The 16366-nt window shown below is 44.5% G+C and overlaps 1 pseudogene; it reads right to left on the bottom strand.

Moving 5' to 3' along the window:
* Positions 1-7963: 7963 nt before the first annotated feature.
* Positions 7964-8083, bottom strand: LOC129627521 (uncharacterized; annotated as a pseudogene).
* Positions 8084-16366: the final 8283 nt, after the last annotated feature.

Genomic DNA, 16366 nt, shown 5'->3' with positions numbered 1-16366 from the left:
CAGATATGCACACTGCCCATCTTCTAGAGTGGACAGAGGAAAAAAACTGTAAAAGGATAATGACAAAAACCAGGGCAGGATACCTCCATATGCCTGCTTCAGGAAGACTATTACCAAGAGGGTTCTTTTGCTCAGCCAGGCCCATCTCCTGAAAACCAAACTTTACTCAAATTGATTTGAAAAAAAAGCCTAATTCAAATGATTTCTAGCTCTGAAGAACCAGGAAGGGAAAAAAAAAAAAAACAACAGCAAAACCTTAGGGAGGACCTGGAAAAACTACTTTGTCTTAATCAGAAATCGTGCTTAGAATCAGTCAGGTTGTTTTCTACTCAAACTGGGAAAAGAGAGTTTCTGAGCTTACAACAGAAGGTTTTAACCTGGTATAAGCAAAATGTAATGTTAATATGCGGAGAAGGCAATGGCACCCCACTCCAGTACTTTGCCTGGAAAATCCCATGGATGGAGGAGCTTGGTAGGCTTCAGTCCATGGGGTCACTAAGAGTCGGACATGACTGAGTGACTTCCCTTTCACTTTTCACTTTCATGCATTGGAGAAGGAAATGGCAGCCCACTCCAGTGTTCTTGCCTGGAGAATCCCAGGGACGGGGGAGCCTGGTGGCTGCCGTCTGTAGGATCACACAGAGTTGGACACGACTGAAGTGACTTAGCAGCAGCAGCAGCAATGTTAATATGAATTTTTCTAGGGAGAAGATTCATAGTTTTCATCATATCCTCAAAGAGTTTTATAGGCCTGAAAAAAATAAAATAAAAGATGGAAAACAATTGGTTTAAGGAATTCCCTGGCAGTCCAGAGGTTAGGACTCTGTATGTTCATTGCCGAGGACCAGGGTCAATCCCTGGTTGGGGACTAAGATTTTGCAAGCCGAGTGGCTTAGCCTAAACAGATAAATAAAAATTGTTGTGTACACACAACTTCAATCAATTTAAATAGAAGAAACATCAACCATGAATAAATAGCAATAAAAAAGGAAATATGTGATTTTTAACTGAGCAGATCTAGACTCAGTGACCATGCTTTATATATTTGCCTGTTCATGTGTATTTTTATAGCAGCCAATTAATAATACTGTAATGAAATCATTTCTTACATCTTTGCAACTTAGCTGTTAGGAGCTAAGAATGTGAGGGCTCATCTGAACCTCCTTTATTTCCCCTTATTCCAGTGGAGTGGTATCAGCAGGCAACTGCAGGAAGACATTATCTATGGTTTAAAACCCTGAGGCTTTCTCTTCAGCTCTAATTTAAACCTGAGAGGGAATATTACATGTCAAGTGAGAGTCACAAAATTTCAGATCTAGCATTTGGGGGAATCCTCTGTAAGTCCAAAACTAACGGTTAATTAAAAAAAAATTGTTTTTATTTATTTGGCTGTTCCAGGTCTTAGTTGTGGCATGTGGATCAAAATATTGTCCGGGTGAATTCCCTGGTGGTCCAGGGGACCTGGGTTCTATCCCTGGTCAGGGAACTACATCCCACATGCCCTAACAAAGAGCTGGCTCAGCCAGATAAATAAATAAAAAGAAATCTTTTTTTAAATTGTCTTATATTTGTTGCTATACTTTTTGGAGCCCTGGGTCAGGCAGGCAAATCCTGTGCAGGCTCCAACTCAGCACCACTGCTTTGGATCTGAAACATACCTTCAGAGAGGAAGAAGGCACAAACAAACAGAAACACTGAAGCTATATACTGAAAAATGCCATCCATCTGCTTTAAATATTTTTTACCTTAAAATATTTTGTTGTGCCCCCTTCAAGGACAGGCTTTGAAGAACTCTGGAAATAACAGGAAGTTCTAAGAAAGTCTGTGGTGATGCTATTTTTTTTTTTTAAACTTTTTATTTTGTGTTGGAGTATAACCAATTAACAGTGTTGTGGTAGTTTCACATGAACAAAGAAGGGTCTCACCCATACATATACATGTATCCATTCTCCCCCAGCCAGGCTGCCATTGAGCACAGTTCCTTGTGCTATATCATGGGTCCCTGTTGGTTATCCATTTTAAGTATAGCAGTGTGTACCTGCCCAAGTCAATCCTAAAGGAGATCAGTTCTGAATATTCATTGGAAGGACTGATGCTGAAGCTGAAGCTCCAATTCTTTGGCCCCTTGATGCGAAGAGCCCACGCATTAGAAAAGACCCTGATGCTGGGAAAGATTGAAGGCAGGAGGAGAAGGGGATGCCAGAGGACGAGATGGTTGGATGGCATAACTGACTCAATGGACATGAGTTTGAGTAACCTCCGGGAGATGGGAAAGGACAGGGAAGCCTGGCATGCTGCAGTCCATGGAGTTAGTCGGACATGACTGAGTGACTACTTGCAAAAAGTTTCAAAGCTAGTAAGTTTTAGAGCCAGGATCCAAACTGTGTAATGTAAAAAGTTTTGGTTGCAAACAACAGAAATAGATTCTAGCTAATGTGTGTGTGCTGTGTGCTTAGTCGCTCAGTTGTTTCCAACTCTTTGTCGCCCGCCAGGCTCCTCCGTCCATGGGGATTCTCCAGCCGAGAATGCTGGAGTGGGTTGCCATGCCCTCCTCCAAGGACTCTTCCCAACCCAGGGATCGAATTCAGGTCTCCCGCACTGCAGGTAGATTCCTTACCATCTGAGCCACCAGGGATGCCCCTACAAGAAGGGTCTTCTAGCTAATGTAGGTGAAATTTATTGAAGGCTATCAGGTGGCCCACAAAATGGATAAGAAAGGACATGCATGCATGCTAAGTTGCTTCAGTCGTGTCTGATTCTTTGTGACCCTGTGGACCATAGCCCACCAGGGTCCTCTGCCCCAGGGATTCTCCAGGCAAGAATACTGGAGTGGGCTGCCATGGCCTCCTCCAGGGGATCTTCCTGGCCCAGGGATCAAACCTGCATCTCTTCTGTCTCCAGAATTGGCAGGCAGATTCTTTACCACTAGCACCACCAAGGAAGCCCCTCCAAGAAGAGTCTAAGAACAGCTTAACAGTCTACTCAGAGCATCTATGGTACTTTGAATGATCACCTTGGCTGTAAAGCAAGGATAAGCCAGCATCAGTTACCTGGCCTAGCTTAGTCTTATGACTGGGCAAGGGGAGGCCACCTCGATTAACCAACCCAGCAGACCCTAAACACTGAGGGAAAAGTAATCCCTCGTGGAAATTAGAGTGCTTTAATCCAATGAAGACATACATAGGGACTTCCCTGGCTGTCCAATGGTTAGAATTGGATCATAAAGAAGGTTGAGCGTTGAAGAATCGATGCCTTTTAATTGTGGTACTGGAGAAGACCTTTGAGACTCCCTTGGACAGCAAGGAGATCAAATGAGTCCATCCTAAAGGAAATCAACCCTGAATATTCATTGGGAGGACTGATGCTGCAGCTGAAGCTCCAGAACTTTGGCCACCTGATGCAAAGAGCCGACTCCTTGGAAAAGACCCCGATGCTGGCAAAGATTGAAGGCAGGAGGAGAAGGGAGGCAAAAGAGGATGAGATGGTTGGATGGCATCACGAACTCAATGGACATGAGTCTGAGCAAACTTGGAGATAGTGAAGGACAGGGAAGCCTGGTGTACTTCAGTCCATGGAGTTGCAAAGAGCTGGGCGCAACTTAGCGACTGAACAACAGCAGTCATGGTTAAGACTCAACATTTCCAATACAAGGGATGTGAGTTCATCTCCGGTGGGAGAACTGAGATCCCACATGCCGTGAGGCCACAAAAATGAAGGCAGACATATACAGTACTGGGTGTACTGTATATTTTCCCCAGTGTATTTTTCTCAATAAACCCAAATCTGTCCATATATAAATTCTTGGCCTTGTCCATTGTACTATTCTACTTCTTAAACATGGTAGCAAGCTAGAGCCCTTGTTAGCTAGATGTCAGAAAGTTAACAGAGGAAGAAGGAGGTCACAAGGGACAAAATGGAGTAGATCAGATTGCACAGTGATTTTATAAATACTTCTTTCTGACCAATATGGTGTGTTCTTAGCTAAGAGTGATTCTGATTTTTCCCGCTTGGTCCAATGAAAATCAAACAGAGTTAAACAGACCTGGGTCTGATTCTCTGTTTCACCACCTACCGTCTGTATAACTCTGGGCAAAGCAAAGTGAGCCTCATTTTCTTCATCTGTAAAATAAGCTAAAACCCACCACCTTACCATATTGTTATGGGTTTAACTGAACAAACCTGTTAAGTGCCTGACATATAAAATACTCCCAGTAAATGTCACTCTCCCGCTAGTCCCTGTCCCAGTGTACTGAAAAAGATTATATGGTATTAGTATTTTTAGTATTCTGAAGATTGTATGATTCATTTCTTCTGAAGACATAGTTTTTCTTACAGAAGAATATTCAGTTATTTCATGATGGCATTTCCACCTCCAAAAAACACAAATGGTCCCAAAATGCAGACAAAGATGAGTACCTGGACACCCCTAAACCATCAGCTTTTGAATGACCGGGTGAGTAATAAGAACTATTGTATTAGTTGAAATCATACTTTGAAGGGAAAAAAAGCATTAAAATTTTGGTAATCAAAACATGAACAGGAATTGCTTAGGATTGTATAGTGGATAAAAAAAAAAAAAAAAAAGAAAGAAACCAAAAAACAAAATGAAGGATTTCTTCAAAAATTTTAATTGAAAAAAACTGAAATACATTTAGAACAAAAATAAAGAAAACTTTAATTGAGCCCCAGTTACCTGGCCAGAGTTGGCAAGAGATACAAAGTTCCTGCTTAGAAAGAAAGATCTTAGGGACTTCCCTGGTGGTCCAGTGGCTAAGACTCTTTGCTCCCAGGGCTGGGGCCCAGGTTCTATCACTGGCCAGGAAATTCAATCCCACATACTGCAACTAAAGACCTTGTGTGCTGCAACTAAGACCCAGCACAGCCAAATAAATTAATAAACATTTTTTAAAGATTTAGGAGATGAGAAGGAAGAGTGTCTACCAGCTCCCCTTCACCTCCATATCCAACTGGTTTTCAGGTTCTGTGAGTCTTCCTCCGAGGTCTCTTCATCCAGACCCCTTTTCTCCTTTGACTTGTGCACATCCAGCTCCACGTTCTCAGTTCACACACTCACCCCCCTTTGCCTGGCACATTGCAGTAACCCCTCAGCTGGTTTCACTGTCTCTAATCCATCCTCTATTCTGGTCCCAGAATGATCTTTCTAAAATACCAAACTAATCCTATGAAGCAAGAGATAACAGACTGTTCCAAAGAATAAATTCCACCCTACCCACCATGCATAGCACTGAGGACCCCTTCATGTGTGTTAGTCACCGAGTCATGTCCGACTCTTGGAGACCCCATGGACTATAGCTGGCCAGGCTCCTCTGTCTGTGGGATTCTCCAGGCAAGAATACTGGAGTAGGTTGCCATGACCTCCTCCAAGGGATCTTCATGACCCATGGATCGAACCCAGTGTCCTTTATATCACCTGCATTAGCAAGTGAGTTTTCTTTTTTTAATTTATTTGGTTGCAATTTTGTTGAAGCATGTGAACCCTTAGTTGAAGCATGTGGGATCTAGTTCCCTGACCAGAAATCAAACCCAGGCCCCCTGCATTGGGAGCATGGAGTCTTAGCCCCTGGACCACCAGGGAAGTCCCAGCAGGTGAGTTCTTTAACACTGGCTCCACCTGGGAAGCCTGAAAAGCTTTTGTCAAATTTTATGAGAATTTCTAGGGAATTCCCTGGTGGCCCAGTGGCTCAGTCTGTGTTCCCAGTGCAGGGGGCTGGGTTCCATCTGCGTTCAGGAAACTAGATCCCACATGCCGCAAGAGTTTGCATGCTGCAGCTAAAGAACCCACATGGCACAACTAAGACCCAGTGCAGTCAAATAAATAAAAATGTTTAAAAATTTCATGATTATTTCTAGATGAGCAATGATAAGAGAAATAACAATTTCTATTAGAAATGATATTTATTTTGTTGTTCAGAACTCCCATTTTATCACCCTCCCCCGCCATTTTTAGTTTGGTTTAGTTAGGTTCTAGTTTGGAGTAAAACTATTTTCAAAAATCTTAGCCTGCCATATGTAAAATAGATAGGCAATGGGAATTTGCTGCATGGCTCAGGAAACTCACACAGGGGCACTGTATCAACCTAGAGGGGTGGGGTGGGGAGAGAGAGGGGCTGCCAAGTCACTTCAGTCGTGTCCGACTCTGTGCGACCCCATAGACGGCAGCCCAACAGGCTCCCCGGTCCCTGGGATTCTCCAGGCAAGAACACTGGAGTGGGTTGCCATTTCCTTCTCCAATGCATGCAAGTGAAAAGTGAAAGTGAAGTCGCTCAGTCATGATCGACTCTTCGCGACCCCATGGACTGCAGCCTACCAGGCTCCTCCGTCCATGGGATTCTCCAGGCAAGAGTACTGGAGTGGGGTGCCATCGCCTTCTCCAAGAGAGAGGGGAGGGAGGTTCCAAAGGGAGGGGATATATGCATACCTATGGCTGATTCATGTTGAGGTTTGATAGAAAACAACAAAATTCTGTCAAGCAAAATCCTTCAATAAAAAATAATTAAAATTAAAAAACTGTCAAATCACTATGTTGTACACCTGAAACTAACATTATATTGTATGTCAATTATAATTCAATAAAAATTAAATATAATACAAATTTAAAAAATCTTGGACCGTGTATATACCCATATGTATGTGAATGAATGTATCCGTACTTAGACACACACATGGAATTTGCATATGTATACAGCAAACTGATAATAGTGAGTGCACAAGTGCTCAGTCTTGTCTGACTCTTTGCAACTCCACAGACTGTAGGCCTCCAGGCTCCTCTGTCCGTGGAATTTTCCAGGCAAGAATATTAGAGTGGGTCGCCATGCCCTCCTCCAGGGAATCTTCCCATCCCAGGGATTAAACCCACGTCTCTTTATGTCTCCTGCATCAGCAGGTGGGTTCTTTACCGGTTGAGCCACCAGAGAAGCCCAACTATCAATAGTGGTTTCCCCTAAAAAGTTGGACAACATGGAAGAGTGGGAGGGAAGTCTGTTGGAAGAGAGAGTTTTTGTTTTTTTTTTTACCCTATACACTGCAATATTTAACCATTTAAAAAACAAATATAAGTAAAAGCGAGCAAAGAACAGTAATGATGAGAATTAAAAAACAAGGGTTCCAGATCAGCTATACTAAATAATCTCCAGGGAAAAGACATCTGAGAAGAACGTGAGGAGCAAGCATGAAGGGAATTGGTCATATTTTCAATATGGTGGGAAAATACAAGAGCCGTTGGAGCAGGATGGTGACAGAATTGCATCTGCATTTCCAAACGGTCATCTTGCTCCACATCACTAATGATTGGAGAGACTCAACTCCAAAGGCCAAGGAGGGACCACTTCGCCCGAGTCCGATTGGGCCTCATTGCAATGTCTGTCCTTAGCAGATGCTGGAGAAGCTGTGGAGCAAAGGGAACTCTCCTCCACGCTGAGTAGGAATGGGAGTTGGTACAGCCGGGATGGAAAAGAGTATGGAGGTTCGCGAAGGAACTAAACGTAGAAGTAGCCTATGGTTTAGCAGTCCCACTCCCAGGCATAGATCCACCCCCAGTCCAAGCCAACAAGCTAGATGCCCCGTTTGGGCACATCTATCAGTTAGCGCGCTCGCATGCGCATGCGCGATCGCCTGCGAGGCTGGGGGTGGGGCGGGGGCTGGGGCTCTGGCTGGAGTCGGTGCAAGCCCCGGGATTGCCTGAGGCAAGCCAAAGGAGCCCCAGAGGCAGACGGGACGGCCGGTCGTCTGGTTTCCTGAAAGCCGAATGCGAATGCGGAGGGGCTCGCGGGCCGCGGGGAGGCAACCCAGGTCTGCAGCGGGAGTCGGGGCCCCGGCCACCCACTCACTCCCCCCGCCCCGGGAGGGGCTGGGGCTGCGGGGGTGGCGGGGGGGCGAGGGGGGTGTGGGTCCAAGAATTGGGACGCGGGGCGGGCGCTAAAGGACCTCTTCTGGTAGGCAAAAAAGCCTCCAGCACCCGGAATTCCCAGGTGGTCTCCCATCCAAGATACTAAACAGGCCCGACCCTGCTTAGCTTCCGAGATCAGACGAGATCGGGCGCCTTCAGGCCGATAGGGCCGGAGACGGACGCGGCCGCCGCGGGGCGCCCTAAGAGCCTTGCGCTTCGCCTCCCTTTCGCTCTGACCTGCAGGTCGGGCCAACGGGCCGCCCCTCTCCTCGGGGGGCCGTGCTGTACTTGAGCCGCACGACCCGCGACCGCACTCCAGCCTGCTGACGCCGGCCCGGCCCCCGAACACCGCCAACACCAGACCAGCAACCGCCTGGCCGGGCCCGGGGGCCCGATGGGCTTCCAGGACCCCCCAGTGACCGGGAGGGCGTGCGTGCGTGCGTGCGCGCGGGGCCTGGGGGGTGGGCTGAGGGGTGCGGAGGTCTCGGCGCCCTCCCACCCCCGGCCACTCCAGACCCGGCCGCGCTGGCTGAGCGGGGCCTCCCCCCCATCCCGTTCGCCGCTCAGGGCCGCGCGACCCCGGAGGTGTCGGTCTTCGGGGCCCGCCGCCTCCCGATCCCCGCGGCCCGGGGGCCTCTGAACCTCCTGCGGGCCTAGGCGCAGCGAATCTTGAGCGCCCAACTTGCCCGGCACCTGCCCGCTGCCCAAACCCACCGGGAGCCACGGAGGCGCGGTCGACCGGAGCGCCTCAGCCCCGCCCCTTTGCTCTACCGAGGCCCCCCGCCCCCCTTGTCCCCACGCCGCCCGCCAAGCACCCGACCTTCCTGAGAGAGCAGACGAACCACAGGCAGGCACACAGACAGACACACACACTCGCACGCACCCACGCCATGGGAGACAGCTGGCCTGCGCGAGCTCCTCAGCCAGAGCCATAGCACCTGGGAGAGGCCGGGGCCAGACCAAAGGCCCGGTGGACGGCTGTCGGGAGAGACAGAGGCAGAAATCCATGAAGCTTCCGAGAGAGACTCCAAGACGGCGAGAGGGAGATACGGACACACACACACACACTTGAGTGTGGTCTTTGGAAATACTTCTGTTCGTAGTTGCTGGGTTGAGCCCAACTTTTATAGGACCCATGGAGTGCGGCCCATCAGGCTCCTCTGTCCGTGGCATTTCCCAGGCGAGAATACTGGAGTGGGTTGCCATTTCCTTCTCCAGGGGATCTTCCCGACCCAGGGATCAAACCCGAGTCTCCTGCGGGCGGATGCCTTGCCATCTGAACCAGCACATTGCGAATTCCCTAGGCAAAGCAAAATACAAAGAAAAGAGCTCGTGTGCTACTAAGTGGAAAGATGATTGAAGAAACAGAAGGTGTCCTTTGTTGGTATCTTGGAATCTTTCTTTAGTTTTCGTTGATTTTTACTCTTAAGGCTACTTGAACAAGGCAAGAGAGAAACCCCAGAATTGAAAAGCAATTGGCTTTTTTGAAAGAAACCTGTGCAGGTTAAGCACTCTTCGTTTTTGAGAGATGGTGAAATGCAAAATCTTGATTCAACACATATGACTTTGGTGAACTTTATTTCAAATCTCCACGATGAACCCCTAAGGCGTCCAGGAAGAAAGGAGTAGAGCGGGAGACAAAAAGAGCAACCTTTCCCCCTGGCGCCATCCCAACCAGCTGCTTAGTTCCTTCATCTCATGAACTACCATCTGGGCTTATCTGGTTTGTCTGATTCTTGTTTCGGGGCCCGTTTCTAGTCACAAGGCTGTCAAGAGTGGGGTGGATGTTTGGGAGGGGGAGGAAGCCCTTCTTTCCATTCCACGTGAGACCCAGTGGACAATCCAGGCCCTGGCTACTGCATTGAGTGTGCAGCAGAAATATCAACGGTGATGCTGGTTAACAACGCATATTCCTGGAATCCACTCCTTTGGCTACTGACTGTGTGTGGTGGTGGTCTGGAACCTATATCTGGAAGCTTTCTTTATGATTGCAAATGACACCAAAGTCCGAGGACGATGGAAGATCTTCACGTTTCTGCAAGAGCCACACACCTCCAGAAGGAACCACAAGACTTGCTTGAAATGGTCAAGATATAAGTATTGGACTAAACGTTGGAAGGTCTCCACCTTTGCTATGGAAATCAAAATATCTTTCTTTGAAGTGAAAATGGATCATACTCAACGTTCACGTTCTTGTAGAGCTTTTGAGAAGCCCTAAATTGTAGAAATCTGCTGTACGAGTTCCTTGAAAGCAAGAACCTATATTTATGGATATGTCTTAGTGCCTTAGATTGTGCCTTGATTATAGTGTACACATCAACCCAGGAAATAAAGAATTGAATCGCCAAATATACGAAGAGATCAAAAGTGCCGAGCCAAGTGACACCTTGAGGCTTCCAAGAACTTTTCTGTCTTTCACACACTAAGTAAATCCTGAGCACCTACGATGAGCTGGGAGGCATGTAATAAGTTTCTGGAACTAGAAGGCGGAGAGAAGCAGACACAGAGTTCCTGCTTTCACTGAGACGAATCTAATGATACATCACAGGCAGATCCTTGGAGAACTTGTCGAGGGGCCTCTACCCTCACCAAAACCTGGGTGTCAGGGAAGGCTTTTCAGAGTATCCATTGCGTTGAGGTCCATAGGTGGAACCTACGTAAACCAGGGTTGAGATGCAGGAAGAATTTCAGGCAGGGAAAACAGCATCCTGGAAGTCTACGTGACCAGGGAAACTTAGGACGTTCAAGAAATGAAAATGCCCTATGGGATGGAAGCCAAAGAGTGCAGAGGGCATTCCAGGGAAAAGACATCAGAGACTAACGTGGGGAACAAGCATGAAGGGATGTGATCATATATTCAATATGATGGGAAAATACAAGAGCAGTTGGGGCAGGGAGATGATAGAATTTCTCTGCATTTCCTAAATGTCGTCTTGCTCCATAACACTAATGTTTGGAGCGACTCAACTCCAAGTTACAAGGAGGGACCACTTCCACGAGTTCGAATAGTCCTCATTGCAAAGTCTGTCAATAACGAATGCTAGAGAAGATGTGGACCAAAGGGAACTCCACTCCACAAGCAGATTGTGTGGGTGAATTCTCTAAGAAATTAAGGGAAAGAGTGCTACATCTTGTTTATTGTATTGTGTTTAGGGGGAACTATTTTGGAATTAGAGGAGCCCATTCCTCAGTATATGATTTCCAAACTAGGCAAGTATAATTACAGTCTGATAAGATGTAACTCAAATAACTTCTGAATGTTAATTGATTTTGAAAGAGGAAATAATCTTGCAAGAGAAATATAGACAAACAGGAAAAGCATAGTTGTCAATATATTAACCTAGAGATGCTACAAATATTGTTTAAGAAATATGAAAGTTTCATGGAGTATTTCTCATGAAGGAATTATTTCCTCTTAAAAGTCAAAAGGGCTTCCCTGGTGGCTCAGAGGTTAAAGCATCTGCCTGCAATGCAGAAGACCTGGGTTTGATCCCTGAGTCAGAAAGATGCCCTGGAGAAGGAAATGGCAACCCACTCCAGTATTCTTGCCTGGAGAATCCCATGGATGGAGGAGCCTGGTGGGCTACAGTCCACTGGGTCGCGAAGAGTCAGATACTACTGAGCAACTTAACTAACTTAACAGTCAAAAAGGATCATGAGTCCACTCATAAAAATGATTTGTTCTTCAGTTTTATCATGAATTACCTGACTAAAGGATGATTATGTATTGTATTATTCCTTCAAAATTATAGCACATTGTTCACTTTCCAGATTTTTTTTAATTGATATTTATTTAACATTGACTCTGTGCCAGCACTGCAAAGCCCACCCACACACCCTACACCAATTTTGTGACTTCATTAGAAACCACTTAATCAAGCAAATTCTATAGTTGCCTCTATTTTACATCCTAAATCGGCACATTATATGTCGCCCTACTTAACACTATTAAGATTATCTCTTTTTTAAAAATTCTTGATAAATATAATTCCTGGCTTCCTCACAAAATAATTTAAATTATATAAAAACTGGAACTTTGTCTAATTTATCACTGTATTCTTAGCTCTTCGAGGAATATTAGTACTAGATATTCAAAAGACTCGTATTAAATGAAAATGATTTCAGTGGGTCTCAAAAGAACTTGTCTTTAAAAGGCATTGGTGTGGGGAGCTGCCCATCAGAACGGGGTCCTTTGTCCGAAGGACACAGCTCTGGGAGCTGCCTCAGTCCTTGAGGGTTTGCTTGCAAACATAGCTCTCTGTCCCGCCACCCCAGAGATTAGGCGCTTATTTACTGCAGGCACCTGGAGTTCTGTGCAAACTTCTCACGCACAGAGAAATATTATCTGGTGTAAGAAATAATAACAGGGTGCCATTCCCATGCTCTCAAGATTTCTTGTGACTGTTTGTAAGATGTGTAGGTCAAACAAAGAAAATGTTAACTGTCTTGTCTTTCTCACGCTCTTCTGTATAAATGTGAGATGCTGAATAAAGTTGGTGTCAGACTGCGTCCCTTCGTGGAGACGTGTCTGAACCTCTCGACCCCATCTTTGTTGGAGATTTCTCTTGCTTTCGTTTCTTTTCTCAGCCCCGCCGTGCACGTTCTCGGGACCTGATCGACTTTGCCGTCTAGCACCGGCACATTGGTGCCATTTAAAGTAGATATTAGGTTTCCATTTTCTCATCAATGATTCGTTTCATTGGTTTTGTCATTTCAGATAACTTTCTTGAACATCAGATCATGGAAGATAGAAATAATGTTACTGAATTTATCCTCTTAGAACTTTCTATGGACAAGAAAGTCCAGATCCTCTGCTTTTTATTTTTCTTATTCTGTTACCTGGCTATTTGGTTGGGGAATTTGATCATTGTGATTTCTATTACATGCAGTCAGCTAATCACCCAGCCCATGTACTTCTTCCTTAACTGCCTTGCACTCTCAGATCTCTTCTACACCTCCACTGTGACACCCAAACTCATGACTGACTTACTGATGGAAAAAAGGCCATTTCCTATAAAAACTGCATGACACAGCTTTTCACCACCTACTTCTTTGGGGAGGGGGGAATGAGGTCTTCACCCTCACAGGGATGGCCTGTGACTGCTATGTGGTCAACAGCAAACCTCTCCACGACGCCATCACCATGAACAGGCAAAAACGTCACTCAATTCTCATAGCGTCGTGTGCAGGGGGACTTCTTCATTCTCTTGGTCTCTTTCTTCTTGCGATTGTTTTACCTTTCTGTGGCCCCAGTGAAATAGACCACTATTTCTGTGATGCATATCTTTTGTTGAAACTAGCCTGCACTGATACACACAAAATTGGCTTTTTTGTCATTGCCAATTCTGGCTTGATGGGACTGGTGCTCTTTGTGGTTTTGATGGCCTCCTACATTTTGATTCTGTATAATGTGTGCACATATTCTGCAGAAAGCCACCATAAAGCACTTTCCACCTGTAGTTCCCACATCACAGTCCGTGATCCTCTTTTTCACACCTGTCATCTTTGTTTACATTAGACCTGCCACAACATTACCAGAGGATAAAGTGTTTACGCTCTTCTACACAATTATTGTCCCCATGCTCAACCCGCTTATCTACACACTTAGAAACATGGAGATGAAAAATTCCATAAGAAGAGTTTGGTGCAATAAAAGGTTCTGGGAAAGGAGCTTAATGATCTGAAGGTCATTCATCTCTGACGCCAGTGACTGTCTTCTCATCACTCCCTCTGTTGCTGAGTCTCTCCTGCTAATGGGAAAATCAGTCAGAATGTGTAAAAGCCAAGCCTCCAACAACAGCTTGCCTTCAGTGGTTCCTTCTTTATTTTCCTCTCAATGCGTTTTCCTTGATTTCACTTTTCACTAATAATCCCCTTTGTTTAAAAAAAAAGAAAAGGAAACTTTTTACAGAGTAAAAACACACTGAAAAATCTGGAGGGAGAGTGATCCTGCCTGTATTGAAGGCTAAACCTGGGGGAGACTTCGCTCTCAAAATACTTGGCCTCAAGGTATAAAAGGTAATAATATGTTACAAGGTAAAAGACAGTTAAAGAATCCACCTGCTAATGCAGGAGACACATGTTCAATCCTTGGGCCAGGAAGATCCTCTGGAGAAGGAAATGGCTACCCACTCCAGTGTTTTTGCCTGGGAAATCCCATGGAGAGAGGAATCTGGTGGGCTACAGCCCATGGGGATGCAAAACAATTGGACATGATTCAGCGACTAAACAAAAACAAAAAGGCAGTTATAGGAAAATAAGAACAATCACATACTGCAAACTCCTTTCAGAACTATATACCTAGCCTCGTATCCTACAACTCTAGATTTCTTTTAATCAAGTACCTAGAGATTTTTTTGTGTGTATTTGTGAACTGCTATTATTTTACTTAAGTGAAAAGAATATATAGATCTAAATACAACATAGTGTAAAGTCCAGCCTTATAGTCGACATGGCAAGTCTTACAGTCTGAAAAGCAAGTCACTGTGTGATCTGTTTGTGAAGTAACATTGTAAGTATTGGGGGAAATATATGTGTATATATATATATATATATATATATATATATACAAACTCATGCTATTTGAACTGGGTTTGATATTAAGTATACATGATCAAGGAATAAATAAACTACAACTGACTTTGCTACAAAAAAGAAGAAAATATAAATCCTTTAGTTCCTCAAAACAGATGATTTATCTCAAAGTAAAAGACTTTCACTTACTATCTAAATTCAAGTGTAGAATAATCCTAAAATAATATTTGACAAAATATAGATCAGACTCATTGATGGGAATATATATATATATATATATATATATATATATATATATATATATATTCTGCTGCTGTGCTTAGGTGTTTCTGACTCTGTGGCCACATGGACTGTAGCCCACCAGGCTTCTCTGTCCATGGGGATTCTCCAGGCACAAATATCGGAGTGGGTTGCCATGTTCTCCTCCAGGGGATCTTCCCAAGCCAGGGACTGAACCCAGGTCTCCCACATTGCAGGCAGACTCTTTACCAACTGAGCCATCAGGGAAGCCCAAGTATACTGGAGTGGGTAGCCTATCTCTTCCCCAGGGGATTTTCCCGACCCAGGAATCAACCAGGGGTCTCCTGCATTGCAGGTGGATTCTTTACCAGTTGAGCTACCAGGGAAGTCTAATGTGTATACATCCATACCTATAGGATTTTCATGATTTTCTAGGGCAAAGTATACATTTTGTTTGAAATACATTTTTAAGATTGCTGCATTTTCTTATGAAAATGTGCATAGTTTTGGATATAAAATGTAACTATTAATAGTATAGATTTGTATTCTATATAATGAGTTAAACTATATTTAATACTATAGATTTATTTTAGGTAATAGGATATTTTCTAATGTTTCTCTCTCAAAAAATGTAATATTTTTTAGAATTAATAGGACAGATGATGGATTTTAAAGAATCATATTATTACTATGTCATAAAAATGTTGTTAACTGTTCTCCACACAAAGATAGGCCATATTAATATTTGGCTATATTATGTGTGTGTCTCCTTCAGAATTTTCCACAGTTTATTGTGACCCACACAGTCAAAGGCTATGGCATAGTCAATAAAGCAGAAATAGACGTTTTTCTGGAACGCTCTTGCTTTTTCGATGATCCAGCAGGTGTTGGCAATTTGATCTCTGGTTCCTCTGCCTTTTCTAAAACCAGCTTGAACATCTGGAAGTTCATGGTGCACGTATTGCTGAAGCCTGGCTTGGAGAATTTTGAGCATTACTTTACGAGCAACAAAGATCTGTCTAGTCAAAGCTATAGTTTTTCCAGCAGTCATGTATGGATGTGAGAGTTGGACTATAAAGAAAGCTGAGGGCCGAAGGATTGATGCTTTTGAACTGTGGTGTTGGAGAAGACTCTTGAGAGTCCCTTGGACTGCAAGGAGATCCAACCAGTCCATCCTAAAGGAGATCAGTCCTGGGTGTTCATTGGAAGGACTGATGTTGAAGCTAAAACTCCAACACTTTGGCCACCTGATGAGAAGAGCTGACGCATTTGAAAAGACCCTGATGCTTGGAAAGGTTGAGGGGAGGAGGAGAAGGGGACAACAGAGGATGAGATGGCTGGATGGCATCACGGACTCAATGGACATGGGTTTGGGTGGACTCCGGGAGTTGGTGACGGGACGGGGAGGCCTGGTGTGCTGCAGTACATGGGGTCTCAAAGAGTCAGACACGACTGAGGGCCTGAACTGAACTGAATATGTATGTGTCTTATTTTTGTACTTGCAAGATACTTTGCAAATATTATTTTGCATATTTTGCTGAATATTTAAATGTCAAAAAAGAATGGTGTTTCAGAATTGTAAATAATCATCTTAAGGAGGCAGAAGTTATCAAAGTAACTGAATGAATATGTTGTAAATAATGTAAATCAACCAAATCTTACTTAATTTCCCAATTGAATTATCTC

The sequence above is a fragment of the Bubalus kerabau genome, chromosome 14 (assembly GCF_029407905.1).
Source record: "Bubalus kerabau isolate K-KA32 ecotype Philippines breed swamp buffalo chromosome 14, PCC_UOA_SB_1v2, whole genome shotgun sequence".
Lineage (NCBI taxonomy): Eukaryota > Metazoa > Chordata > Mammalia > Artiodactyla > Bovidae > Bubalus > Bubalus kerabau.
Note: the sequence above shows the minus strand (reverse complement) of the source record. Positions and strands in the feature narration are given on the sequence as shown.